The 26,917-nt window shown below is 35.6% G+C and overlaps 2 long non-coding RNA genes across 2 annotated transcripts; one reads left to right on the top strand and one right to left on the bottom strand.

Annotated features, from left to right (window-relative positions):
- Positions 1-200: 200 nt before the first annotated feature.
- LOC122453004 lies at positions 201-7,092 on the bottom strand. The gene is made up of 3 exons (XR_006272902.1): positions 7,080-7,092; positions 6,447-6,450; positions 201-535 (listed from the first exon to the last, which is right to left on the bottom strand). It is a non-coding gene; the product is annotated as an uncharacterized LOC122453004 (long non-coding RNA).
- Positions 422-26,917, top strand: LOC122452990. Its single transcript, XR_006272898.1, has 4 exons — positions 422-522; positions 6,355-6,366; positions 16,765-16,778; positions 26,907-26,917. It is a non-coding gene; the product is annotated as an uncharacterized LOC122452990 (long non-coding RNA).

Raw genomic sequence — 26,917 nt, 5'->3', positions numbered from 1 at the left:
TGTGAATTTGAAGTTCTTTTTCTTCAACAAATGGAAAATATAATTTTCTGCCTTCTTTCATACAATAATGATGGTGAGAACATGCTTTTGTTATTCCTTTATAGGATATCTTTAACACTTAATAACTTCATGAGTTCAAAGATTTGAATTCACTATAATGTATGATTCATTTTTTTTAAAGGGGGTGCATTTATTGTCACTGTTCCAAATGTACAAAAAAAATTAGAAAATAACCCCCCAACTCAATTTCCCCCACCCCCACAACATTCCCCCCCCAACACAAATAATTTTTCCCAAAACCACAAACATAAACTGGTTCTGGTATTTTCATAAACAGTGCAGCTAAGAAACAGTTTAAAGAAAATTTAACAGGATTCAGATTATAACCATTCTGCCCTCTCAGCCCTGAGAGGCAGTAATTCCATATGGGTCCCAGTCCTCCCCATTGGTTTTCCCATCTCTGGTGGAAGAGTCCTTTGACAAAGTGGTATCATGTTTGGCTGCTGCTTTAGAGATCCTCCTGTGCCTTCTTCTTCTTCTTGGGTTTTTCTTCTTGAATTACAGGGGGGTTTGGGTTAGGGTTAGGGTTAGGCTGATTTATAATATTGACCTTTTATGAGTCTTTCAGTCTGAAAACTTGGATCTTTCTCTAATCCTAGAAAGCTATTGGCCATTTTTCAGATTTCCTTTTCATTTATTTATAATTTTTTCTCACCTTCTAGGACATACATAATATATATCTTGATAAATTTAATTTTATATCCCATATCTATTGTCTTCTCTTTTGAAAAAGGTGCAAAGGGAATCTTTTTCAGGTTTTGTTTGGTTTTATTTGTCAGCTGCATCACTGCAATTTAGTCCACCTACTTTTTACTTAAACTTCAATACTTTGAAAATTGTCCTTCATAATTTGTTGTTTATGCTTCACATTTTAATTTTCCATCCTTAATTTTTTGAAGATTTAAATATACTTATAATATCCTTTATTTCTGTCTGATTCATTAATTCTGTCATGCTGAGCCAGGTAGTATCTCCATGACAGAAATACAGCCATGAAATTAAAAGATGCTTGCTCCTTGCAAGAAAAGCTATGCCAAATCTGGACAGTGTACTAAAAAGCAGAGCCATTACTTTGCCAATGAAATGAAGGTCCATATAGTCAAAGCTGTGTTTTTTCCAGTAGTCATGTATGGATGTGAGAGATGGACCATAAAGAAGTCTGAGAGCCAAAGAATTGATGCTTTTGAACTGTGGTGTTGGAGAAGACTCTTGAGAGACCTTTGGACTGCAAGAAGATCAAACCAGTCAATCCTAAAGGAAATCAGTCCTGAATATTCATTGGAAGGACTGATGCTGGAGCTGAAGCTTCAATACTTTGGCCACCTGATATGAAGAACTGACTCAGTAGAAAAGACCCTGGTGCTGGTAAAGATTGAAGGCAGGAGGAGAAGGGGACAACAGAAGATGAGATGGTTAGATGGCATCACTGACTCAATGGACACAAGTTTGAGCAAACTCTGAGAGACCATGCAGGAAAGGGAAGCCTGGTGTGCTGCAGTCCATGGGGTTGCAAAGAGTCGGACATGACTGAGTGACTAAAAAACAATAACCATGACAGAATCCATAGACCTATTAGATTGTCATTTTCTCTGTGAGCTCAGAGACCCCTGAAGGTGTTAGTACCTCAACTTAATGTATGCTCAGGTGAGGGTTATAAAGCCTCTATTCTACCCCTGTGATAAATTTAGGATATCTATAAGAAGAAACAAATATGCCTCAGTGCAGAAATCTCATGTCTTTTAATATATATACTTCAGCTGAGATTCATTTTTTCCCCCAGGAGCTTCTCCTTGAACTGTAATCATTTACTCCATAGGATGTGAAAAGGCATACTGAAAGGAACACATTGGTCAAGGTTGACTGGTTTACCTGCACCTATTTTAGAATATTTCTGTCCCAGCCTATGAAGTTTTCTCATGGACCAAGACAGCTTGCACAGTTCTTATCTGAAGGACCTTCAAGGTGGCAAAGATCCAACCAGAGAAATGTGAACAAGAGAAAGAGTACACTTAGTTTTGCACCCAATAGTGCATTCAGGGACCCAGTGACTTCAGTTCTGCCTTCCATTTTATGCTGCCCCAGAGATTTCTCCCCTGTGCTTATGTTAGTTTTATATATCCATTCAACTCTGGCTTTTGTGACAGCTCTAGACTGGGTGAGTGCACCATCTTATCAAAACCCTGTTCATTGCTCAAGGCCTAGCTCAAGAATCATTCCCTAAAAGCCATAGTCAACCACTTTGAGCTATAGTGAATCTGTAAATTAAACCAGATATTTAATTAATCAGAATATTTTAAAATGTGTATATCTTGGCTGAAATTGTAATTAATATATTCAGCAGTATCCACGATCTCAGAAGTGACTAAAATGTTTATTCTTGCTGGATGTCCCACTGTTATGTAAGGAAAGTGGTCCAGAGAGTATGTTTGGGCTTAGCCACATAATGAACCTCAAAATAAGGAGATTTTGGGGATCAAGATACTTATCAGACCTAAGGAGAAAGCCACTTCCTTGAAACATATATTGGTCCACTAATCTGTCCTGGATACTGTAACAGAGATTATTATTACCTTTGAAATAGCTTGGTGAGATTCATTTCTCCAATTAGTAGATGATTAAATTGATGGATGGAGAAATCAGATAACCCAGCAAAACTCACAGAACCAGTGAATCACAGGGGAAGTATTTACATCTAGCTGCCTTGTCCCCTTTGCTGAGTAGTGTGAATATCCCTTAGCAAATACTAGCTTTCTTAGAACTGATGTGGGTCCCTGAGAGCCCAGGCTTGAGAAATGAACTCTTCTGGCCACTTAAAATGACCTTTCTTTAGTTACGGACTGTTTCAGGTCTGTAACAGCTTTAGTTAAAAGTGCACAGTCAGGACAACTGTGAAAAGTTAAGTTTCCTTACAGCCTCAGTTTTAGCTTCTAAGGCGGAATCAGAGTTTTGCTGATTTGTCTGAGTCATGTGCTTCTATTTAAGGAGGTTTGAATTTAGCTGAAGAGTAAAGCAGGATGCATGAGGAAGACAGTTAGAAACATCCATCCCTTTGTCTCCCTTTCAAAGAACATCAGTCTGCCTAGATCTGGTCTCTGAAGTTAGAAGGCTAGACAAAGAGAACAGCTAATCCGATTTTCAGCATTAGTTCATGTAACATAAACAATTTAGAGGCTTACCTGCTTGAAATTGAGATACACCATAGTAATGTGCATTTTGAGAATAAGTGGGAAAATTTTACATTACTTCCATTTCTGACTTTAAATATTTACTGTTAAAATTTTACTTTATCACAAAATTCAATACTGTCTTGAATTCAATCTTCTATTGCCATTAAAATGAGTTTCTTTAATGAAACTTGTGAATTCTATTACCTATAATAAAAACACATTTGAAACAATTGTTTTAAAAATACCATAAATTAGGAACTGTTTTGCATTTTAATTTTAAATGTGAAAATTTTCACTACTTTTTAAGAAACCCTCAACACATAGGCCCATATAATCAAGCTGTTAGGTAGTTAGAATAGGGAAAAGGAGTCCATATGACAGTGGCTAAAAGACAAAGAAGGGAAAAGCCCACAAAAATAGAACAAAGGAAGGTTCGAGGACCAGAGTGAGAACCTTGGGTAAAACAAACAGGCTTCCTGGCTAGCCCAGTTTGCATAGAGCAGCCTCAGGGGGAGGAGAAAAAACACATAAATAGAGGAGCCAAAATGGAGCCGTGGGCCTCTCTCTTTGCCCTGTTTTGGGTTGGGGCCTCTGTCTTCTCTTTGAGTCTTTTGGGCTGGCCCGTCCTCACACCTCAAGGATGCATTTTCCTTTGCTTGCCAAATAAAACTGAGTTGTAACACTGGTCTGCCCACTGCTTCAAATTCTTGCTGTGGTGAGACAGAATCAAGGAAATTACAAACTCCCCTGACAAACTGATGCTTAGTCTTCCTCTGTAATCTCATTATAGCAGCTGATTGTTGTAAAATATACTGGTAGATATAAACTACAAACTCAGACATTTTTGATAAATTAAAAATAACTTTATTTAATGTACAAGTATGTGGTGACTAACAGGCAGAATCTGGGTGTTGCTCTTTAATGAATGCATTTATTTTATCTCTGATGCTGAGTGCTTCCATTAAGGAAGGAGACTTGATGGCAATCAAGTTCACAGGATTCTGATTCTCAATTGAGAAACTAGTATTTGTCAGGGTAATCAGAATTTACCTGGATTTCAAGTTCTAAATCATGACTGATATATGTATCAAAATGCCAATAAAATGTGTACTTCAATACCTTGACAAGGATTTAATGCTCATGTACAATATTCATGCCATTCTCTTCTTGGTGTCAGGATATCTGAAAAGCAATCCAGTAATCAAACCATAGCTTGGGTACTCACAGTGAAAAGAAAGTTAAACTGCTCAACACAGGAAATAAACAAAAATATAAAAGGCATAAGTGTGGCAAAGCTAGGATGTTTAAGGAAGTTCAAGGTATTATTGTAATCGGTGGTGCTAATTGTATAAATTCTGTTATATTGATTACATAGAATTTCGCAGACTACTATAAATATCTCTAACTTGCCTTCTTTTGTCTTACACATGAGGAAATGTGTTTAGATCTAAGTAAGCAAAGAATACAACAAATTTACACACTGTGGACTGTGTCTTTTGAGAGCTTCTGTTTTCCTTTGTCTACTTGGAATCCTGTGTCTTCTTTATTTTAATAATGAAACAAAATCACCCATATTTAAAATAAACTAAAAAAGAAATTGTTCTACTGATTTTTATTTTTTTTTTAAAAAAAGGGATCATCTTCCTTAATTCAGACCACATTACCTGATCAGATTCTCTTCATTGCTCTTACCCTTCTTGCTTTCAATGTTTGTACAGATTTTCCCTTTTGTTTCTAACATGATTTGATATAACCATGAACATTGCTAAAACACCTTTATTATGTAAAATTGATGTAAATTTTACTCATTGGGTCTAGAAATAGATATAACTTAAAACCAAGCATGTGTGGTTTCCATGCCCAAACTGCCTTATTAGAGATAACTTATTTTCAGATTGACAGGATGCTCTACCAAATATGTTGTTTTCTCTATCGCTTAGCTTCAGTAAGCAGTAAAGAGCATCATCTCAGGCAGCTGGTGATATGAATGCAATGTTAACCACTCTCATGGCTATAAAAAAAGACAGATTAAGTTCATAGCTGTGGCCATAACCTTGGTCTAATAAAATAAAACAAAATAAGGCCCATTACAGTATGTTTATTGCCATCTGTTACTAAATACTTCATTTAGATGATTCTGGAACAGCTTCATAGCTTTCACACTGAGCCAACTGCCTATGAAATGCAAAACTCAGAGGAATTAGAAAAACATTAAATGAAATCATGTAACAAATGCAAATCCTCTATGTTCAGACATGCTACATTCTCAATTTATGAGCTCTAAATTTTCCCTGAATGTGATTTCTATCCTGGTGAGAAGCCAGCAAGAGTTTGTGGATGGTTATTTGCTATATTCTACTTTTATATTGAGCCTGTGACCTTTACACAAACAATTTAAGCATAGCTGTTCTTCATCACTCATCTTAGGAGAAGCTCCCCTCCTCTAGTTTATGGAGGATAAAATTAAAACACAGGCAGTGTGCAATGGATTATAGCATTGATTTAGAAGAGACCAAAATAATGTATCTTTTGTGGTCCCAGGATTAATGGTTCACCAACTGGGCAAGAGCGGACTTAGCTACACTCCATTCACAGGGGAGCCTATAGACATTGCTGGGTAAGACACAAGACTGCTGAATTTTGTCCAGTCATTTGAAGAGCAGTATGAATGGAAAGAAGGAATGAGACTGTAGAGAAAGATAGGAAAAAAAGAATAGAATGTAGATATATGTATAACTAAATCACTTGACTGTGTACCTGAAGCTAACACAATATTGTGAATCAACTATTAGTTCAGTTCAGTCCAGTCACTCAGTCGTGTCCGACTCTTTGTGACCCCATGAATCCCATCAAGCCAGGCCTCCCTGTCCATCACCAACTCCCAGAGTTTGCACAAACCCATGTCCATCGAGTCAGCGATGACATCCAACCATCTCATCATCCTCTGTCATCCCCTTCTCCTCCTGCCCCCAATCCTTCCCAGCATCAGAGTCTTTTCCAATGAGTCAACTCTTCGCATCAGGTGGCCAAAGTATTGGAGTTTCAGCTTCAATATCAGTCCTTCCAGTGAACACCCCAGGACTGATCTCCTTTAGGATGGACTAGTTGGATCTCCTTGCAGTCCAAGGGAATCTCAAGAGTCTTCTCCAACACCACAGTTCAAAAGCATCAATTCTTTGGCGCTCAGCTTTCTTCACAGTCCAACTCTCACGTCCATACATGACTACTGGAAAAACCATAGCCTTGATTAGACAGACCTTTGTTGGCAAAGTAATGTCTCTGCTTTGAAATATGCTATCTAGGTTGGTCATAAGTTTCCTTCCAAGGAGTAAGCGTCTTTTTATTTCATGGCAGCAATCACCATCTGCAGGGATTTTGGAGCCCTGAAAATAAAGTCTGACACTGTTTCCACTGTTTCCCCATCTATTTCCCATGAAGTGATGGGACCAGATGCCATGATGTTAGTTTTCTGAATGTTGAGCTTTAAGCCAACATTTTCACTCTCCTCCTTCACTTTCAAGAGGCTTTTTAGTTCCTCTTCACTTTCTGCCGTAAGGGTGGTGTCATCTGCATATCTGATGTTATTGATATTTCTCCTGGCAATCTTGATTCCAGCTTATACTTCTTCCAGCCCAGCATTTCTCATGATGTACTCTGCATATAAGTTAAATAAGCAGGGTGACAATATACAGCCTTGACGTACTCCTTTTCCTATTTGGAACCCATCTGTTGTTCCATGTCCAGTTCTAACTGTTGCTTCCTGACCTACATACAGGTTTCTCAAGAAGCAGGTCAGGTGGTCTGGTTTTCCCATCTCTTTAAGAATTTTCCACAGTTTATTGTGATCCACACAGTCAAAGGTTTTGGCATAGTCAATAAAGTAGAAATAGATGTTTTTCTGGAACTCTCTTGCTTTTATGATGATCCAGAAGATGTTGGCAATTTGATCTTTGGTTCCTCTTCCTTTTCTAAAACCAGCTTGAACATGTGGAAGTTCATGGTTCACGTGTTGCTGAAGCCTGGCTTGGAGAATTTTGAGCATTACTTTACTGGCCTGTGAGATGAGTGCAATTGTACTTCAATTAAGAAAAAGAGAAACTAAGTTCTTCCCACAGTGAATCTGAGTACTCTCTGCCCCTTGACCTGGGCCCCTTGCAATGGACCTTGTCCATACTTCCCACACTGTGTAATATGCAGGTAAAGTGAGCATATAATTTAATACCCAAGACAGGACACTTTCAAGAGTTAAAAGATAGCCACTATTAATAATTACCATGGGGTGACAAAACAGTGGGTGCCATAAATATGATAGATGACATTCTATTTTAAATCACTCTGGATTCAATCTTCCTCACTTAAGCATAATATTTATCCATTTTACCTCCTAGTCAGCTTCCATTTATCTTTCCTTTCTAAAAAGAAGCTTTGCTAATATACAGAATTTACTATTTTCGTTTTAAAGGATATTGCCTATTATTCTTCAAGTATTGAAGAATAGTGAAAAAAGATAAGCAGGCATCATACTTTACTTAAATTTTCTGATTACAATAAATATGCTTAATGTGTGTATGTCTATGCATGTATGTGTATATTTACAAATACACAGATATGTGTACCCACATAATTTTTATCTCTTGTATAGATGTCATTGTTAACAAAATATGTTTTCATTTGATAAATGGGTTCTACACTCAGTAGTAACCTTTTAAAAAATAAGGCTCTCAAACTAAATAATTTATTTGAACTTAAGGACTAAAACTGGGATATCTTCACAGAAGGAAATATGAAATACTTGTTTGCTTTTTAATTAGAAGATATGATTTGACATGGGACAGGAAAATATCCAATTACTAGCTCTGGAGTACTGAGGGGGAAAATAAGAAAAAATATAAAAACAAAAGTCCTGTTGCTAGAACTGGAAACATGGCAGAAGAGGAAAAGGATAAAATTTAATTCAATTCTGAGCAGCCTGACTTTAAAAATTAATAATTCTTTCATTTCTTCTGATTAAGAGCATAGTTGTTCCCCAAACCTAAGGTAGAACCATTTGCAAGTGTGAGTCAAGTGACTATAACTTTGGGAGAGGGGATGTTATAGGTCCTGGTGACAACAAGGTTAGACTAATCATCTATTCTACATTGTCAAATTTAAATATGCTTGCCAATTTTACATTATTTACATTTTTTGAAATTTATTTGTTATATTTAAGGTAATATGAATCTCTATATGAAATCCTTAGTCTCAATTTATGTGTGTATGTATATATATATATAATTAGTACCATCTTTAAATTCACCTTATTAGAGGTGAAATAAAAAATTTCCAGTAGACAGAATGTGAGAGCTGGAAAGACTCAAAGATATAATTAAATCTATTTCCCTCAAGTGACTGGTGACAAAAATGATGTCCAGAAATTTTAATTAATTTGCCCAGAGTCACAAAACTAGTTCATGGTAGAGTGTTGGAACTAGATTCCAAGTCTCTGGAATCCTATCCAGTCATCAACCCTGTATATCATGACACCTCATGTTGCCCTCATGTGTCTCCTAAAAGATGCCTTATTTTTCTCCAATTTTGTACTTCTGAGGATTCAGAAAGTTTGCATCATTTTATGAAATGTTAATGTTAAGAGTAATTCAAATGCCTGTATATATATGTGTGTGTAACATATAAGGTATATAATAAAACATATTCATACAAATGTATTTTTAAATATTTTTATATATTATCTATAAATTTTCTCTCTATATATATACTTACAATATAATCATTGTCCATCTCATATGATAAGAGCCTCTAGAATTATTTTAATTTAAAATAATCTATGTTTTTAAATTATATTTAACTCTAATAAAATATATATGGTCAATGGAATTTGTTTTAATTTATTCCTTAATACACTCATTCAACAAAGTTACAGGGCTTTTGCTATGTGACAGCCTTCCATTAAAAAAAATGGGGGAAAAAAAAGACAATAATTACATATCTGTCCTTAAAAACTTACATTCTACTTTTTCCTCTTTTTTGGGGGAAAGACAAAAGATTTTTTTTTGAAAGAAAAACTGAAGAATAAAACTATAGTGACTTAAATCATGAAGTAAAAACAGGTAGGCTATATGATTTTCAGAGTGTATTTAGGTGCCGTATTAGGTTTACTAAATAGCAATCTCAGTTTGAATATTTAAACTTTTCAAAATCCTTTTATTTTATTATAAGCATTTTAAAAATGTGATTGAAAACATCGTGTAATATTTAAAATCACATGAATTATTAATATGTTCCAGAATCTCCCAATCCTGTTAGTACTATGTCCACTTTTGCATGTTGAAAGCAAATTACGCATTCTCTACAAATAATTTCTGAAACATACATTTTAATTGGTTTGTACTTAAGAAAGAAATTTCCATGTGACTGATCTGTTATATGGGAAAATTTTAGCCTGCATGAAGACCCTAGTTCAAAAAACAAAAAGAACTCTAGTTCATATAAGCAGAGGAATATGATAATAATAAGTGAATAAAAGAAAGAGGAATCAGACAGAAGTTGAAGAAAATGTCACTTACTTCATAATTTTCCCAAAATAACTGTATTTATAGCTATCATATTAAAATTTTATTGAATTTTTAATAAATAAATTTTGAAACTAAGGCTATATTATATCAAGTATCATATTATTATTTTTAGCAACTGAAGTAGATTTAGCTATTCTTCAGTGGTTAATTTTCATGCATTTGGCTCTTGTAACACCATTTCTATCTGTCACAATGCAGACTGACACATGATGGCAGTCTGCAGCCCATGCCATGACACATTGAGAAGAGTAGGCTGTCAAACCCTTTCCTAGAGCTTACTGACTTGAGGAGGTAAAGTCCTGAGAGACAGCTCTGAGATTTTCTTTTAGTGCTAACTAGGCTAAATGTTTGTAATGTTAGTACTAACTAGACAAGGAACAATAGATCAAAGTGTTATTACAATTTTGATTTTATATACAACCTGCTACACTTCAAAGTGTGAAAAAATGCCTTAAAATATATTACGTGCTTTGGATAGTAATGTCCACTCTGCACACATATTTTCACACCCTGGTAGAAAATGAGTAAAAGAGAAATATTTTAATAACTTCACAAAAGAAAATTTCTCCAATTCATTCTAAGAATGAGTGGGAAGATGCTGCTTTTCCTATTCTGTTCAAAGCAGATATGTATTTCAGTCACTGACACTTCTTTGCATTATCTATGTGGAAAAAAACTCTAAACCTTGAGTTTTCTAAAAACTTTTTATTTTAAATTATGTCATAGTCGATTAACAATGTTGTGATAGTTTCAGGCATACAGCAAAGTGACTCAGTTATATATATACATACATCTATTCTTTTACAAAGAGTTTTCTTAAATACTTGCAAGTGACCATAAAATAACATAGGAAAATAACAAAGGAAAATATTTAGCAAAAAACAAAGGAAAATATTTAGCATTACTTTGGAAAATGACCATTTCTATTCATTTACTTATTCATTTATGAACTCATTCATTCTTTAAATACAATTTTTTTCCCTAGAAGTTCATCATTCACTCTCACAAATATAATAATTACCACATGGTAATAGCCTACATAGGTTTGTCAGATGGCAGACACTCTTACAAAGTGTCAGTGTTAATATAGTTTTTTTAGTGTATAAATGCATGTTGCAAAATAAATTTTAAAATATAAATATTGTAACAAATATTATCCAAAATTTTTAGCAAACAAAATACATCTTAATATCTCACAGTGATCTTAAAGAAATACTTTGATGAATAATACATTTTTTATGTAGGGATAGTTAGGGAGTTTAGGATGGACATGTACACACTGCTACATTTAAAATGGATAACCAACAAGGGCCTACTGTAGTGTTCTGTGGCAGCCTGGAGGGGAGAGGGGTTTGGGAGAGAATGGATACATGAATGGCAGACTCCCTTCCCTGTTCACTTGCAGCTATCAAAACATTGTTTGTTAACCAACTCTATCTCAACACAAAAAATAAAGCTTAAAAAATAAAATAAGGAATAAAATTTTAAACAAAGCTTCTAGGATTAGGCTATAATTATTTCTTTTTATTTATATGGAGTTCTAATGTCATCTAATCTGCAAAATTTCTTAACTTCAAGAAATTGGATAAATTTATAAAAAAGGCTGTTGTATTAAGCTTACTTTATATCTCTATCCTTGATGATTGAACAATTAATCTGAAATTCACACTTTCCTCCTTAAAATACAATAGAAAGGAACAAACACACATATAAAGGCTATTATCCTAACTCTCTGTGTGAAAATAGTACTCTTAGAAGGCAACTAGGAAGAGAAAGAATGTAAACTATTGTATTGGTAAAAGTATTACAGCTAAAGACTTAGAAACATTGAAAGGGCTTCTCTCCGGGATCAAATGGTAAAAGAATTTGCCTGCAATGCAGGAGACCTGAGTTTGATCCCTGGCTTGGGAAGATCCCCTGGAGAAGGGAATGGCAACCCTCTCCAGTATCCTTGCCTGGAGATCTCTTGGAAAAGGTCAATTTTAATTCTATTCCCAAAGAAAGGAAATGCCAAAAAATGTTCATAGTACTGCACAATTGCACTCATCTCACTCTCTAGCAAAGTAATGCTCAAAATTCTCCAAGCGAGGCATCAACAGCATGTGAACTGAGAACTTCCAGATATTCAAGCTGGATTTAGAAAAGGCAGAGGAACCAAAGATCAAATTGCCAACATCCATTGGATCACAGAAAAAGCAAGAAAGTTCCAGAAAAATTCTACTTCTGCTTTATTGACTATGCCAAAGAATTTGACTGTGTGGATTACAACAAACTGTGGGAAATTATTAAAGAAATGGGAACACCAGACCCCGTGACTTGCCTCCTGAGAAACCTCTATGCAGGTCAAGAAGCAACAGTTAGTACCGGACATGGAACAATGGACTGGTTCCCGATTGGGAAAGGAGTACATCAAGGCTATATATTGTCACCCTGCTTATTTAACTTAAATGCAGAGTACATCATGCAAAATGTCAGGGTGGATGAAGCACAAGCTGGAATCAAGATTGCTGGGAGGAACTGAAGAGCCTCTTGATGAAAGTGAAAGAGGAGAGTGAAAAAGTTGGCTTAAAACTCAACATTCAGAAAACTAAGATCATGGCATCCGGTCCCATCACTTCATGGCAAATAGAGGGAAAAACAATGGAAACAGTGAGAGACTTTATTTTCTTGGGCTCCAAAATCTCTGCAGATGGTGACTGCAGCCATGAAATTAAAAGACGCTTGTTCCTTGGAAGAAAACTATGACCAACCTAGACAGTACCTTAAAAAGCAGAGACATTACTTTGCCAACAGCATCCATCTAGTCAAAGCTATGGCTTTTCCAGTAGTTATGCATGGATGTGAGGGTTGGACTATAAATTTAATTCTTCAAAGCTGAGTTTTGAAGAACTGATGCTTTTGTACTGTAGTGTTGAAAAAGACTCTTGAGAGTCCCTTGGACTGCAAGGAGATCCAAAAAGTCCATCCTAAAGGAAATCAGTTCTGAATATTCATTGGAAGGACTGATGTTGAAGTTGAAGCTCCAATGCTTTGGTCACCTGATGCAAAGAACTGACTCATTGGAAAAGACCCTGATGCTGGGAAAGATCAAAGGCAGGAGGAGAAGGGAATGACAAAGGATGAGATGGTTGTATGGCATCACCTACAATCATGAGTTGGATGGACATGAGTTTGAGCAAGCTTTGGGAGTTGGTGATGGACAGGGAAGCCTGGCGTGCTTCAGTTCATGGGGTCACAAAGAGTCGGCCATGACTGAGTGATTAAACTGAACTGAAACATTGAAAGACATCTAGAATGTGTTGATATTCTAGAAATTGATGATGTCACCAAATACTCAGTAAGTTCTGACAAATTTATGCTTCAAAAGTAAAAACATATTCACAAAGTTGGTTTAGTTTAGTGTTGTTTTGAATACAACAGAATAAGGCACCAGACTCCAAAGAATATATGGTTGGCCATAATATTGTCTGGGTATCTGCACAGATTATACTGACTATATCATAGATGTTTAAGCAGAGTCCTGATAAAAATTAAAGAACATTTTATTAGAAAAATGAGATTCAAGTGCTAGTTACTTAAGTCCTCTATAAAAAGAAGGACTTTGATTTGTATGGTCTCTTCTGTCTCAAAGCTGTTATTAGGCAGGGCACCAGCTCCCTGAAACACAGAATGGGGTCCATTTGAATGAGTTTCTTCAGGGTGGGTTCTGGGGAGTCTAATATGCAAAACATCACTCTCCTGCCTGGCTGAATGTAACAGGAAAACAGGTAGTAGTCACCAGGAAATGAAAGATACTCATGGAAGTGGGGGTCAATGATAATTTGATGGCCCATCATAGCGACAGCCTTTGAATACCTTTTTAAGGGATTTGAGTGCACCTGAGAACGATGAAGGAAGACTAGGCTGCTGTCTTCTGATGGCCCTGGACAATTCAACCCTAACCCCAGCTGGCAAGTCTTACACTAGTACTGCTCACTGGATACATGGGGATCCTATTGGCAAGGGATTTTAGTAAAGAAGCTCCAGGTTTTTCCTCTGCAATTTATGGGAGCACTATTCCAATGGATCTTGTAGAAGGAAATATAACTGAAAAACAAAAAAGCTGCAAAAGAAATTTTAAAGCAGCAAAAAAAGAAAAAAGCTTATCTTTAACAGGATCTATCCTTGGTGGCAATCAAGTTATTGACCAAAAACCAGTCTCAAGCAATTCTTTGGGGGATCTGCTCCTCTAACTGAAGGGGCTTGTCAAGTTTTCCTTTCCATTCTTGCTGCTATATTCTTCTAGGGAGGAATTCTGGTAAATACAATTAGGTCTCTCAGAATACATCCTTCAAGATTGCTGCCTCAGGCATCTGCTTTATTGACCCACTCCTTAATCCACATCCGTTGACAGAAAATCGAAGCTGCTCACAGAAATTAGGTTGAGGTGGAGAGAGAGAGAGAGAAAGAGAAAGGGCAGACATATGGTCTAATGACAGAATCAAGGATGCAATGAAGTAGCATGACTGGATTCCCGGAGGAAAAGTCGCAGCAAACAGTGCAGTAAAGAAACTTGACCTATTTGGCTAGAGATTCTGTGCAGCCTTTGAGGCAGAGTTCAGAGGAAACTGATGGAAGACAAGGGTACCACTCCAGAGTGTTCAACTGCAGTTGAATCTACTAATGGAAGCATCAGTTAATGGCATCACCTCTGACATGATGGACAGTGAAATAAACTTGAATTAATAGACACTGATCTTTCACCTGAAAGAAAGACTCATACACGTGTTTTGTTTTCTTTTTTGTTCTGCCAATAATTAACATATTAGAACGATTAAAAAAGAGAATATTAAAAGGAAGTCAGTTACTTCTATCCTGAGTGTTACTTCATCAGGAGGAGCACTTTTGATATAAATTCAAGTAATAATAGATTGTATCCATTGCAAAACTTTTGAAAAAAAGCTTTTGAAAGTCATGCCTGTGATTCTATGTGGTGCTAATTTTTATAATGTTTAACTGATCTAATCTCTTATGTGCAATTGAGTTCATTCTTTCTCTCAGTATTCATTTCCAAGGTACCTTGAAACATGACACTTTCCTATAGTACTTATTCTTGCAGTGACATATTTAGAAGATTAAGCTGTCAAACTTTTAATGCTCTCTTTTGATAGTCTTTTTATTTTGGGAAACTTGAAATAGGAATTCAGATTTTGCTAAGAGAATTAATTTTAGCCCTCAGTCAATGGAGGTACTATTGATAAAAGTTTGTTCAGTAATAGTAACTCAACTTGTGTAATTTAGTTCTGAATAAAAGAATGTGATAAGACAAGACAGATTTTAAAGCATAAGTAATGTTACAACATAAAGTAGGCTGTAAAAGCAAATCAAGATATTAAGCTTTCTTTAATGAATGTACCTTACACTTCTCCATTCTAATGCCCTTTTCCCTTTTTCTCCAATTTTAGTTATTTTATTTTGCTAAATAAAATATTTTGGTATGCTTTAAACTAAAATCTCTATTTCTTTGTCCACTGAATTTTGAAAGTTTTCATTATGTCTCTGCTAAATACAGTGAGGAAATTATTTGCCCACACTCAATTCTGTGTCACTATTCTTACATCATGAAAAATTAAGCTATAACATTTATATTCTCATCTATAATCTTATTAAATCATCCATGTTTTATTTACAAGTTCTAAAATTTGACAACTTTAAAACTGCATTTAAAATATTATGATTGTTGGAATATTAATCTTTACAGAGATTATATATCTCTGTATATATCACATGTTCTATGAAGCCATCCATCAATGAGGGCAACTTAATAAACAATGTAACAATAATGAGGTAAAAAATGAATGATTTCCCTAAATTCCGTCAATTATATAAAATAATTCCAATTTTTTGTTAGTTTCACATTTTGTTCATGATTTCTATAAAATTTGTGCACCTTGAAATTTATAATCCTGTTCAGTTCTGTTGACAAGTATAGAACTAAGGTTATCCTTCTGTTCAGTGAAATCTGATTTCTTCTTGGGGTATAATTTTTGGAGCTTGTTAAATTATTGTTCTAATTTTGATCATTTCTCAGATTATTAGATGGCTATCATTCTGCAATCTTTTTTATTGCACTTATAGGTGGGGAATCACTGTTTCTACTCAATTGTAACCTGTTAAAGTTCTTATTGTATTCTATTGGAAATTATCCTCTAATAACTTTTTTAAAAAAGGGGTCAAAAAAGTAAACTTTCCTATTAACCACATGTATGAAAATATCTTTCATTTGCCCTTATACTGCCTAATAAATTTATTCATTTTGACATTTTTTTTGGGAGAGGAGTATTGTTGCTAATTAGAATTCTGAAGTCATTCTTATGCTTTATCCTCAGTGCTGATCTTTTTTGTTTTTTGCTTTTTTCTTAATGTTTTCCTAATCTTGATGATTCTATGATTTTGTTTTTCAGTAGGTAGCTTTCTCCACCATTGAATGAATATTAAGTGTGATATTCCTATCTTAAAGCTTCTATTTTACATTATTTTTCTAATAATTTTCAACTCCACTTTGTTTATTCTATCCAGGAATTTGTTCTAATAACTCTGCCAAAAAATACTCAACAGGAAATGAGAAGCACCTAAGTTATCATAAACACACTGTTAGCAGACCTTAAGATGGTGCTGGTGAAAGCTAAGATGGACATGAGGAACAGATTATTGGGAGCATGAGATAATATCATCTAGTGCTGTACAGAGGCAGAAACTTTAACTGACTAGTGTTTTACATGGTAATAAAGCATGATGAACTCAGAGATTTCAAAAAATAGAGTTGAAGATATGATTGGTTTCTTCTTGCTGCTTAGAGTACAATGCAATACGAAAGAGATGGATTGAGCAAAAAAATTGTTAAGCAAAGATGACCTAGGACTTGATGATTTGGAAGATTCACGGTCTTTCCAGATTGCTAAAATTAGAAGGGTCACATGTTCCAGAGAAAAAGCCAAGAGTAATACTGGTCAACTTCTTGCTAGTATTTCAGAAGGATTAAAATTTCAGAGTATTCCTTCACACAGAGGGCTTTTTGAAAGATTAGGTGTATGACTCATGGATTCCCCTCATTCATTTTAGCAGAAGTCAAAAATAGAGATGGGATTATACAGGAAAGATCTGTGGGGGAGCCTCTTGTCTAACTGAGTGAATCCAGAACACATGCACTGGAGATCTACAAGACTCCTGAGAATGTTATCTCAGCAGTAACACTGCCAGCTTGGACTGAAAAGCAAACAGAGTGAACATAATAAAACAAGACTACCAGATCCCCTAAATTCTACTTGAAGGAAACAAGCTAATAACACTACTCAACTGCAAAAATATGCTATCCTTCAAGAAAAAGGAAAAGTACATCCAAGGTCAGAGACGGTGGCTCAGATGGCAGAGACGTAAGACACAAATGATTACACTCAGGTCCTGAAACCTAAGGGAGTTTGTCCTGCTGGAGTTTGAAACTGTTCGGGACCAATGACTCCTTTTTTCCTCCCATTTTCTCATGTTCAGTATAGTAATGTCTATACCTGGTATCCTAAGCCTGCCATATTTTATGGCAAAATACAATTTTGATTGTATTTTGAAAATAGATAACATATTCTATTTTGAACATCAATCACTTATATTCTAGTTTCATAGTTCCACATATGGAAGTGAATTTAATCTCAGGATATACATCATACTAAGTGAAGTATCACTTCTAATCTAATGTCATTGATATAGATGATATGACTTGGAATTTTTAAGCTGAGAAGCCTTAGGTGAGATTTTAACTTGAGAATGATATTAAGTTAATAAACTTGGGTTAACCTTTTGTGGAGTTTGGGATACACTGAATGTATTTTGCATTTGGGACAGATGTGAATCTTTGGGTACCAGAGAGCAGATTTGAGGAAGGTAAATAATGGCTGCCTTAAGATGTCCATATCATGTTCTCCAGAATCTCTGAATACATCTGTTTAGATCTTCTGCCCATTTTCTGATTTTTTTTTTTTAATACCAAGCTGCATGAGCTACTTGTACATTTTGGTGATTAATTCCTTGCCAGTTGCTTAGTTTGCAAATATTTTCTCCCATTCTGAGGGTTGTCTTTTTGTCTTGTTTATGGTTTCCTTTGCTGTTCAAAAGCTTTTAAGTTTAATTGGATCCCATTTATTTTTGTTATTATTTTTGTTATTCTACAAAGTGGAACAAAAAATATCTTGGGATTTATGTCATGGAGTGTTCTGCCTATGTTTTCCTCTAAGAGTTTTATAGTGTCCGGCTTTTTGACTTTTATAAAAGGCATCCTCATTTTAAAAATTACAATTTTATACATTGAACATCTTATCTTTCAAATAGGGAATAAAACAAATATGTTCATCATTGCCATTTCAATCTAGTTAAGTTTATATTAGATGTCTAGACCAGTGTGTTAATATAAGAAAAAAAATTGATATGTATAAGATTATAAAGAGAAAGCAATCTTTATATACATTTATATTCATATAGATAGAAGTTTCTAAGAATTTATGAATGTATTTTTAGTTCAACTAGGTGAGAACTTAGAAAGATTTTGAGCAGAAAAATCACTATCTCTCTGAAAAATCTTTGGTGTTTACATGCTAGAAATTTACAATTAAAAATCAAGTTTCACAAAAGATATATTTAAAATCATCAAAAAATATTTCATAAAAAAAATCAAACAAATCATGCAACTTCTTTGTGAATAAATATAGCTAAGGTAAGAAATAAAATATGACAAATAAATGGAGATATATACAAAATTCATGGGCTGAAACACTATTGTAAAAATATAAAATTTTCACACAATCTATAGTTTTTACATAATTCAATCAAATTTTTTGTATTTTTTCTTATTTTTTTGAACTTGCAAAACCAGTTCTAACAGTATTTTGCAAATTTAAATGCTAAAACTATAATAGGGTAGACTAAAAGAAGACAAGAAAGTACTGGAATACTTGTTTCTAAATATAACAAAATTTATTTAAAAACTTTCATAATCATGCCTTGGTGTATCCCAACAGAAATGAAAGTAGAGAGTCATATAAAGGCTTTTTTACAAATTTTCTCAAAAAATATAATAGCTAAAATTTGAAATCAGTCTTGTAGATTGTAGATTGAATTGTATTCCCTCTAAATAAATATGGTGTAATCCCAATCCCAAGTAACTAAGAATATGACCTTACTTGGAAATAGAGTCATAATTATTTAAGATTAAGTCATGCTGAAGAAGGATGGGTCCTCTAATCAGTATGACTGGTGTCCTTATTTAAAAAAAAAAAAAAAAAGGAATTTTGGACACAACGCAAACATACCTGCATGGAGAATGTTATGCAAGCATGAAGACAGAGATTGGGGGGATATGTCTACAAGCCAAGGAATGACAAAGATGGCCAGCAAGCCAGACATAGAACAGATTTGCTTTCATAGCTTTAGAGGAAGACAATCTAACCAACACCTTGGTTTTGGACTTCCAGCATCAACAACAGTAAGACAACAAATTTCTGTTGTTTAAGCCACCCAGTTTGTGACATTTTGTCAAGGCAGCCCTGGCAAACTGATACAAAATCTGTGTCAACTAACTGGTAAATAACTGAACATATCGTGCTATATCCTTATATATAAGCAATGAAAAGAATGAAGTATAAATATCCAAGTATTAATATTAGCTTACTTGGAGAAATCTGAAAAACATTAAGCTATGTGAAGGAGTGAACTGAAGTGAAGCGAAAGTCGCTCAGTCGTGTCTGACTCTTTGTGACCCCATGAACTAAACAGTCCATGGAATTCTCTAGCCCAGAATACTGGAGTGGGTAGACTTTCCCTTTTCCAGGGGATCTTCCCAACCCAGGGATAGAACCGAGGTCTCCCGCATTGCAGGCAGATTCTTTACCAGCTGAGCCACAAGGAGAGTCCTATGTGAAGGAAGTATAACATAAAACACAATGTTCTGAAAGATTCCATTTATATGAAACTCTCAGTTCAGTTCAGTCACTCAGTTGTGTCCAGCTCTTTGCGAGTTGGACCCCATGAACTGCAGCATGCCTCTAAAAGGTTAAAATTCTAATAACTTGAAGCAAATGAACAGACGTCTGAGATTGAGATTCAGGGAATGAGAATAACTTCAAAGAGGTATGAGGAAATATTTTGTGGTGATATAGATGGCCTGTATCTTGATTTTGGTCATAAGAACATGGTTCATGCAATTGTCCAATCTCATCAAACTATACTATTAATAGATAAATTTTATTGCATACATATTGTATTTCAATATAGATGCATATTTCAGCCCAGTAATCGACAATAAAAAATAGGTTATTCTAAAATAAATTCAGGTATGCACAGATACTTTATAAATGACTAAGTTACCACAGTAGAAAGGTGAAAAAATGAGTTGTGTTGTAAATAAATGACAGTGGGAACATTGGGTATCCATATGGGAAAAAATTAAACTGGACCTTTCAAAGACCATTGTATTTCATACCTATTCACAATTCTTATACTCTCTAATCAGGTCATGGCTTCCACGTGGAGGGAATTTATATCTTTGCCTGAATGATTTTTGTCTTGGCCACATATGTTGCTTTAACCAATAGAATGTGGGCTCTCTCTACCTGGGTGGTAGGATGAGAATCACATGAAATAGACAAACCAAATCTTCAGTCTGGAGTCAAGCCTAGCTAAGCCACTCCTAAACCACATATAGAAAGGATGAAAATACTGACCAATGAATGAAAAACAAAAGTTGCTATTGGAAGCCACTGAAATTATAAGGTTGTCTGTTACTCAGAAAATTTTATTAATATAGACCCTTCCCTCACAGCACACACAGACCCTTCCCTTCCCTCACAACACTTATCTACATGTGGATTATAGGTAAGGCAACCATATATTTTATTATCCAAATTGGGATATTATTAAGAAAGAAAAAGGTACAATTAAGTACCCTGGACAATAAGGATTAAGTAGGGATGTTCAAGGGAAACAAAGATGATCACCCTAATTACTGGGTGCAATTCCAAGTTCTCCTTTAGAAAACTATGTGGGAGAATCTCTTCATGATTTCATAGTAGGAAATTTTTCTTAAGACATAAAAAGGTCTTAAACAGAGATAAAAAGGTAATTTTACCATAAAAAAAGTAAATTCTCTTTGATCAACAGACACAAATAAGAAAATATGGGGAAAAACAGTTTTATAACTGTGGGGACATAGGTGACCTTTTGGAGGTGAATCTCATAGTATCATGGCTACCTTCCTATGACTGGGTCTCCCTGAAGTTCTGAACTCTCAGAGTTGTCCACACTGAGCCTCCAGCAATTTGTGAACTATAGTTAAGGTTTCTGTTCCTGAGGAAGTTTCTGCTTACAAATCTCTGCTCTGCTTATGTTAGGAGAGAACAAGATGGTGGAGAAGTAGGTGGATGTGGAGTACAACTCTCTCCACAGATACATCAGGAATACACCGTCGGACACAGAAGTACGTCCAGAACACCGACTGAGTTGACAGGAGTAAGTGACCAGCGGAAAAGGATGCACAGACCCACGAAAAGCTAAAGATCAAGCTCTGAGCCTCTGGAGTGGGAGCACTGATTCCAAGACTCTAGACTTTCAGAGAACTAACCCTAGGGGGTATCAACTAGTGAGAACTCACACAAAGGAAACCACCGGAATATAAGAGCCAGCATCACCCAACCACCAACAGCACACTGTGCAGGACACCACATCTAAACAACAAACAAAACAAAAATACAAACCCAGTCATCAGCAGACAGGATTACCACCTCACTCAGCCTTGCCCATCAGAGGAAGAACAAACAAACAAAAACTTAGCACATATCTCACCCTATACGAAGCTTACACAAACCACTGGACCAACCTTAGGAGGACAGAAACCAAAAGGAAGAAAGAATTCAACCTTGAAGCCTGGGGAAAGGAGACCTCAAACACAATAAGTTAAAAAAAAATAATGAAAAGACAAAGAACCACTACACAAATGAAGGAGCAAACTAGAAACACAGAAGTCCAAATAAATGAAGAGGAAACAGGCAAACTACCTGAAAAAGAATTCAGAAAAATGATAGTAAAAATGCTCAAAAACCTTGAAAACAAAATGGAGAAAATTCAAGAATCAATTAACAAAGACCAAGAAGAATGAAAGAATAAACATGCAAAGACATACAACACAATTACTGAAATTAAAAATACTCTAGAAGGAATCAATAGCAGAATATCAAAAGCAGAAGAATGAATCAGTGAGATGGAAGAGAAAATGGTGGGAATAACTTCTGAAGAGCAGAATAAAGTAAAAAGAATGAAAAGAACTGGGGATAGTCTCAGAGAACTTTGGGACAATATCAAATGCAACAACATTTGAAGTACAGGAATCCCAGAAGAAGAAGTGAAAAAGAAAGGGTATGAGAAAAATTTTTGAAGAAATTACAGTTGAACATTTCCCCAACATGGAAGAAGAAATAGTCAAATCAAGTCCAAGAAGCACAAACAGTCCCATACAGGATAAAACCAAGGAGAAACATGCCAAGACACTTACTAATCATACTAACAAAGACTAAACACAAAGAAAGTATATTAAAAGCAGCAAGGGAGAAGCAACAAGTAACATACAAGGGGAACATCTACTTAACAGCTGATCTTTCAGCAGAAACTCTGCAGGCCAGAAAGGAATGGCAGGACATATTTAAAGTACTGAAAAGGAAAAATCTACAACCAAGATTACTGTACCCAGCAAGGATCTCATTCAAAATTTATGGAGAAATAAAAAGCTTTTCAGATGAGCAGAAGTCAAGAGAATTCAGTACCACCAAATCAGCTTTACAACAAATGTTAAACAGACTTATATAGTCAAGAAATATGAGAGAAGAAAAAAGATCTACAAAATCAACTCCAAACAAGAAAATGGCAATAGGAACATATATATTGATAATTACTTTAAATATAAATGGATTAAACGCTCCAACCAAAAGACACAGACTAGCTGAATGGATACAAAAACAAGACCCATATATATGCTGTCCACAATAAACCCACTTCAGACCTCAAGACACATATAGACTGAAAGTGAGAGGGCGGAAAAATATATTCCATGCAAATGGTAAGCCAAAGAAAGCTGGAGTAGCAATCCTCATATCAGACAAAACAGAACTTAAAGAATATCACAAGAGATAAAGAAGGACACTACATAGTGATCAACGGGTCAGTCCAAGAGGAAGACAAAAAATTGTAAATATCTGTGCACCCAACATAGGAGCAAATACATGACAAACACTAACAGACATAAAAGGAAAAATTGACAGTAACACAATAATAGTAGGAGACTTTAACACCCAACTCATACCAATGGACAGATCATCAAAAAAGAAAATTAATAAGGAAACACAAGTCTTAAATGATACATTACATGAGATGGATCTCATTGATATCTTCAGGACATTCCATCCAAATGCAGAAGAATACACCTTCTTCTCAAGTACACATGGAACATTCTGCAGGTCACAAATCAAACCTCGCAACATCTTGGGTCACAAATCAAACAGCAAATTTAAGAAAACTGAAATCATATCATGCATCTTCTCCGACCACAATGCTATGAGACTAGATATCAGTTACAAAAAAAAAAAAACTGTAAGAAAAATAAACACACAGAGATTAAGCAACCTGTTTCTAAATTACCAACAGGTTACTGAAGAAATCAAAAGGGAGATCAAAAAATTTCTAGAAAGAAATGACAATGAAAACACAACAACTCAAAACCTATGGAATGCAGCAAATACAGTCCTAAGAGGGAAGTTTATAGCAATACAATCCTACCTCAGGAAATAAGAAAAACATTAAATAACAACCTAACTTTACGTCTAAAACAACTGGAAAAAGAACAACAACAACAACAAAACACCAAAATTAGTAGAAGGAAAGAAATCATAAAGATCCAAGAAGAAATAAATGAAAAAGAAATGAAAGAAACAATAGTAAAGATTAATAAAACTAAAAGCTGTGTTTTGAGAAGGTAAACAAAATTGACAAAACTTTGGCCAGATTCATCAAGAAAAAAAGAGAGAAGAATCAAAATTAGAAATGAAAAAGGAGAGGTTACAACAGACAATACAGAAATACAAAGAATTATAAGATAATATTCTGAACAACTACATGGCAATAAAATGGATATCCTGGAAGAAATGGATAGATTCTTAGAAAAGTTCAATCTTCCAAGACTGAACCAGGAAGAAATAGAAATTATAACGACCCAATCAAAAACTCAGAAATTGAAGCTGTGATCAAGAATCTCCCCCAAAACAAAAGCCCAGGACCAGATGGCTTCACAGGAGAATTCTATCAAACATTTAGAGAAGAGCCGATGCCCATTCTTCTAAAACTCTTTCAAAAAATTGCAGAGGAAGGAGCACTTCCAAACTCATTCTACAAGGCTGCCATCACCCTGAGACCAAAACCAGACAAAGACAAACACACAAAAAAGAAAACTACAGGCCAATATCAATGATGAATGTAGATGCAAAAATCCTCAACAAAATTTAGCAAACAGAATTCAGCAACAGATCAAGTTGGGTTTATTCCAGGAATGCAAGGATTCTTCAATATATGCAAATCAATCAATGTGATACACCATATTAACAGTTTGAAAGATAAAAACTGTATGATAATCACAGTAGATGCAGAAAAATCCTTTGACAAAATTCAGCAACCATTTATGATTAAAACTCTTCAAAAATGAGCATAGAAGGAACCAACCCCAACATCAGTTCAGTTCAGTTCAGTCGCTCAGTCGTGTCTGACTCTTTGTGACCCAATAGACTGCAGCAGGCCAGGCCTCCCTGTCCATCACCAACTCGCCAGGTTTACTCAAACTCATATCTATTGAGACAGTGATGCCATCTAACCATCTCATCCTCTGTCGTCCACTTCTCGCGTTTCCCAGCATCAGGGTCTTTTCCAATGAGTCAGTTCTTCACATCAGGTGGCCAAAGTATTGGAGTTTCAGCTTCAGAATCTGTCCTTCCAATGAATATTCAGGACTGATTTCTTTTAGGATGGACTGGTTGGATCTTCTCACAGTCCAAGGAACTCTCAAGAGTCTTCTACAACACCGCAGTTCAAAAGCATCAATTCTTCAGTGCTCAGCTTTTTATGGTCCAACTCTTACATCCATACATGACTACTGGAAAAACCATAGCTTTGACTAGATGGACCATTGTTGGCAAAGTAATGTCTCTGCTTTTTAATATACTGTCTAGGTTGGTCATAACCATTCTTCTAAGGAGCAAGCATCTTTTAATTTCATGGCTGCAGTCACCATCTGCAGTGATTTTGGAGCCCAAGAAAATAAAGTCTGTCACTGTTTTCATTGTTTCCCCATCTCTTTGCCATGAAGTTATGGGACCAGATGCCATGATCTTAGTTTTCTGAATGTTGAACTTTAAGCCAACTTTTTCACTCTTTTCTTTTACTTTCATCAAGAGGCTTATTAGTTCTTCACTTTCTGCCATAAGGGTCGTGTCATCTGCATATCTTAGTTTATTGATAGTTCTCCTGGGAATTTTGATTCCAGCTTGTGCTTCATCCAGTCCAGAATTTCTCATGATGTACTCTGCATATAAGTTAAATAAGCAGGGTGACAATATACAGCCTTGATGTATTCTTTTCCCGATTTGGAACCAGTCTGTTGTTCCATGTCCAATTCTAACTGTTGCTTCTTGACCTGCATATAGATTTCTCATGAGGCAGGTCAGGTGGTCTGGTATTCCCATCTCTTTCAGAATTTTCCACAGTTCGTTGTGATCCACACAGTCAAAGGCTTTGGTATTATCAATAAAGCAGAAGTAGATGTTTTTCTGGAGCTCTCTTGCTTTCTTGATAATCCGATGGATATTGGCAATTTGATTTCCTGTTCCTCTGCCTTTTCTAAATCCAGCTGGAACATCTGGAAGTTCACAGTTCATGTAGTGTTGAAGCCTGACTGGAAGAATTTTGAGCATTACTTTGCTAGTGTGTGAGGAGAGCAATTGTGCAGTAGTTTGAGCATTCCTTGGCATTGCCCTTTTTTGGGATTGGAATGAAAACTGACCTTTTCCAGTCCCGTGGCCACTGTTGAGTTTTCCAAATTTTCTGACATATTGAATGCAGCACTTTCACAGCATCATGTTTTAGGATTTGAAATCTGACAAAATGTGGTGCCCTGGAGAAGGGAATGGCAAACCACTTCAGTATTGAGAACCCCATGAACAGTATGAACATGTAAAAAGATAGAACACTGAAAGATGAACTCCCCAGGTCGGTAGGTACCCAATATGCTACTGGAGATCAGTGGAGAACCTACTCCAGAAAGAATGAAGAGATGGAGCCAAAGCAAAAACAATACCCAGTTGTGGATGTGATTAGTGTTGGAAGTAAAGTCTGATGCTGTAAAGAGCAATATTGCATAGGAACCTGGAAATTTAGGTCCATGAATCAAGGCAAATTAGAAGTGGTCAAACAGGAGATGGCAAGACTGAACATCAACTTTCTAGGAATCAGCAAACTAAAATGGACTGGAATGGGCTAATTTAACTCAGATGACCATTATATCTACTACTGTGGGCAGGAATCCCTTAGAAGAAATGGAGTAGCCATCATCACCAACAGAAGAGTCCGAAATGCAATACTTTGATCCAATCTCAAAAATGACAGAATGATCTCTGTTCGTTTCCAAGGCAACCCATTCAATATCACAGTAATCCAAGTCTATGTCCGACCAATAATGCTGAAGAAGCTGAAGTTTAACGGTTCTGTGAAGACGTACAAGACCTTCTAGAACTCACACCCAAAAAAGATGTCCTTTTCATTATAGGAGACAGTAATGCAAAAGTAGGAAGCCAAGAAATACCAAAGTAATGGGAAAATTTGGCCTTGGAGTACCTCAACATAGTAAAGGCCATATATGATAAGCCTGCAGCAAACATTATTCTCAGTGGTGAAACTGAAAGCATTCCTATTCCTCTAAGATCAAGAACAGGACAAGGGTGTCCACTTTGTAGGTATTATTCAACATAGTTCTGGAAGTCCTAGCTACAGCAATTAGAGAAGAAAAAG

This window comes from Cervus canadensis, chromosome 1, assembly GCF_019320065.1.
Source record: "Cervus canadensis isolate Bull #8, Minnesota chromosome 1, ASM1932006v1, whole genome shotgun sequence".
NCBI classification, from domain to species: Eukaryota; Metazoa; Chordata; class Mammalia; order Artiodactyla; family Cervidae; genus Cervus; species Cervus canadensis.
The sequence above is the reverse complement of the archived record's forward strand: the minus strand, read 5'-3'. Positions and strand labels throughout refer to the sequence as shown.